The sequence below is a fragment of the Haplochromis burtoni genome, unplaced genomic scaffold (assembly GCF_018398535.1).
Source record: "Haplochromis burtoni strain Fernald_Lab_line unplaced genomic scaffold, NCSU_Asbu1 Contig_3935, whole genome shotgun sequence".
NCBI classification, from domain to species: domain Eukaryota; kingdom Metazoa; phylum Chordata; class Actinopteri; order Cichliformes; family Cichlidae; genus Haplochromis; species Haplochromis burtoni.
The window spans coordinates 1-3,924 of record NW_024586296.1 but is presented as its reverse complement, the minus strand read 5'-3'; the positions used below and the strand labels follow the sequence as shown (position 1 = coordinate 3,924).

The following is a 3,924-nucleotide window of genomic DNA, read 5'->3' as shown; positions in this document are numbered from 1 at the left end:
CGCCATCTAATTCAAAACAATAATAATAATAAATTTTATTTGAAAGCGCCTTTCAGAACACTCAAGGACACTGTACACAGCAGAATAATGAAAGCACAAATTTAAAATAGCAGAGTAGAGAGGTTATGTGGGATAAGCTATTTTGAACAAGTGAGTTTTGAGTTGGGCCTTAAAGAGAGAGAAGGAAGAGATATTTCTTAAATCAGGAGGTCGGGAATTCCAGAGTCGAGGAGCAGAGCAGCTGAAGGCCCTGCTCCCCATGGTGGCACGACAGGGAGAGGGGACAGAGATTGAAAGAGAAGAAGATGATCTGCTAGATCACCAGTAGTGTCAGTACAAGACAAGAAGGATTACACTGACTGGAGGAATTATTGCATATGCAACAATTATTACTCAAAACAATTCAGATGAATTCAGTTTCTCAACAATAAAGTGCAAAACAGACTAAAACTGAGACATACAGTATGTGCTCACCAATCTCAGTGCGTCATGGCCAAAGACAATGGTATGGTATCTCTCGGTCTGAATATGCAGGGCTCTAAATAACATAACAGGGCATGTTTTTTACTCTTTCATGACAGTAATACGACGTCCCAATGTGAATACAAATAAGCAAAAATTACACTTTAAGTGTTACCTTACTTCTGTAAGCAGATTGAGATGAACTTTCAGGCAGTTGATAATTTGGCAGCAGGAGGTGGGAATTCACAAATTAACAGACAACGCCACCCTGGGAATTTCACCCAGAGAATACTGGATATAGTATACAATTCAATTCAATTCAATTTTATTTATATAGCGCCAAATCACAACAAAAGTCGCCTCAAGGCGCTTTATATTGTACAGTAGATACAGAGAAAAACCCAACAATCATATGACCCCCTATGAGCAAGCACTTTGGCGACAGTGGGAAGGAAAAACTCCCTTTTAACAGGAAGAAACCTCCAGCAGAACCAGGCTCAGGGAGGGGCGGGGCCATCTGCTGTGATTGGTTGGGGTGAGAGAAGGAAGACAGGATAAAGACATGCTGTGGAAGAGAGACAGAGGTTAATAACAAGTATGATTCAGTGCAGAGAGGTCTGTTAATACATAGTGAGTGAGAAAGGTGACTGGAAAGGAAAAACTCAATCATGGGAATTCCCGGCAGCCTACGTCTATTGCAGCATAAGTAAGGGAGGATTTAGGGTCAACTGGTCCAGCCCTAACTATATGCTTTAGCAAAAATCAATCAGTCTTATTCGCCACATGCAGGTTGCCCCCCCGACCTTATACGCACAACACAGACATCACATGGGGATACAGGTCGGAGATCGGTAGCGTCACAGAAAAAAAAATACTGAAATGTACACTACAATGGGAAAGTACAAGAGGAAAAAAAGAGACCTCTACTCATGCTGGGTTCCTGGGAGGACAGCATGAGAACCGGAAACAAAAACAACTCCTCTGCACAAAAAACCGCATAAATGTCCACAGCACAACATTATGGAACACGTGACAAGCCACAGGGTCAGGTGGGGGGTGAGGAGTCATCCGAAGCGAACACAGCAGCCATCCTGCCCTGTGCTACCAATCCAGCGCAGGCTCAGACCCGCCGTGTTCCCAGGAGGGAACAAGCATCGAAGGCATTTGGAAAGGGAGGGGGGATGAGTGCATGCATATCAGTGTATATGTATGTATGTGTGTGTGTGTGTGTCCAGAGTTCAGCTGAGACAGTGTCCTTCGCCCTGCCAGGCTAAGTAAACAGTCTTCCAGCCAACCCAGGTGGCCTTGCATGGAATGGGAAGGAACAGACTAAACACAGTCGTTATCAGGGTGTTGTTGTTCAGCTCCAGCCTTGAGACCGCAGCTGGCACCGAAAGGGTCTCCGCATGAAGTGATGTTATTATTTACTTTACTGCGAACAGCTCATATGAATTTCAAAGCAGTTCTACAGTCCAACACTGGTCTCTCAATCTCCCGTTGGAGAGCCGCGAGCTTCGCCATACTTGCGCTCTGTGATGTTGTCATTCTTGTGCTCAAAGAGCCGATTCTGAGAACTCACGACAGTGTGCCTCCCTGAGATGTCATCCAATTTGTGCCCAGAGATCTTATTCGAGTATTCACGGCAGCCATCAGCCTTTCCAAGATCTTATCCGTGCTGCATTCAATGAGCCCATTTTGAGAAACTCACGTCTCCTCCCATCGTTTCAATCCCTTTGTTTTTACTTTGTTTTAAAGCCTTTACTTGTCATATGCTGTGGGAGTGTCTGGTCGGGCGTGGTCCAGGTTCCTGTCATTCGTCCCTGGGGGTGGAGTTGGCCAGCTCATCACCTGTTGTCAATCTCCGGGGCTCCACCTAGAGGGTTTTTAAGCCGGCACGGCCTGCCACTCCTCGCCAGTTCGTCCTGCTACCATCTGTGGTAAACTCGGCCTCCTCTGAGCTCTGACTCTGTATATCTGGACCATGGGTTAATGTGTTTTTGTTTCCTGTATTCTTCAGATTCACCACCCGTCGCACTCATCAGTAGTGCTGGTTTGGTCTCCATTCTGTTCTTCCGTCTGCTCTGAACCCGAGGATTATATACTCCACTTCTCCTCAGCCTGCCCTTCAGTCCGTATTCTCCACCTCCTTGGAATCTGGACCGGACTCTCCACACTCTTGACCCTCTCTGGAATACTCCCACGGCAGCCCTTTTCCCGCCTAATAACTAGGGTCTCCAAGTAAGCCCAAGACTATCCACTGGCACTCCGTACCTCTGTCCCTTACTCGTTTTTTTCCATTCAGTAACATCTCTCTCCTGTGTTTACAGAAGTTCCCGTTAGAGTTCTCCCCGTGCTCTACGCCGGTCTCTCCGCCCACGGATTTCCCTTAGTTTCTGCGTATGGTTTCTGTTAAACCCAGTTCTGTTCACGTTTTGTTCTTTTCAATAAATTATACACAGTTCGAAGCAAATTGAGTCTGCTCTTGAGTCCACCGCATTCTCGCCCGTGCAATATGTTAATACGCCGTTAATAGTTGACCTTAATCTTACAGAGAATGTGATGATTTTATGGATAATTAAAGTCAGTCATATATCCACAAACACAACAAGCTGAAAGTCAGTTATGCTGCTTGGTTTGCAGTCCTGAATATCACGGCACAATAGAATAGAATAGAATAGAATTCAACTTTATTGTCATTGCACATGCACAGGTACAGGGCAACGAAATGCAGTTTGCATCCATCCAGAAGTGCTTTAGTGATATAGATATATTACAATATATATTAGCAATAATATAGATATGTAAGTATATTACAGAAATGGGTCTATTATGGTATGTTATAATGTACACGGTATGAAGTATGTTGTGAATATTCTATAACTATAAGTATGTACAGGCTGTAGTGAGTACAAGCTATGTACAGGATATGAACAGGATATAAATATGAAAAACTATACAGAATATGAAATAAATAACTTTACAGAATCTGAGATATACAGCTATACAGAAATGGGAACTATGCAAGTTGGAGGGTGAAGAGTCCATGTGATGGGTGACTGGGGTCTTTGATGATTTTCCCAGCCCTTTTCAGACACCGCTTCCTGTAGATGTCTTTTATGGCAGGAAGTGGTGCTCCGGCGATGCGCTGGGCAGTTTTCACGACCCTCTGCAACGCCTTCCGGTCCGAGGCAGAGCAGTTCCCGTACCAGACTGTTATACAGTTGGTCAGGATGCTCTCGATGGTGCAGCGATAGAAGTTCACCAGGATGTCTGAGGACAGGTGGTTCTTCCTCAGAGTCCTCAAGAAGAAGAGGCGCTGGTGAGCCTTCTTGACCAGCTTGGAGCAGTTGGTCGTCCAGGTGAGATCCTCGGAGATGTGGACTCCCAGGAACTTGAAGCTGCTCACACGCTCCACAGCCGTCCCCTTAATGTGGATGGGTGGATGTGGGTCAGCATTCCTCT

General features: G+C 45.3%; 1 long non-coding RNA gene across 1 annotated transcript; it reads left to right on the top strand.

The window, feature by feature from the left end:
• The first annotated feature begins 2,230 nt into the window (after nt 1–2,230).
• LOC121813957 lies at nt 2,231–2,964 on the top strand. Its single transcript, XR_006053987.1, has 3 exons — nt 2,231–2,399; nt 2,480–2,700; nt 2,790–2,964. It is a non-coding gene; the product is annotated as an uncharacterized LOC121813957 (long non-coding RNA).
• The last annotated feature ends 960 nt before the right edge of the window (nt 2,965–3,924 follow it).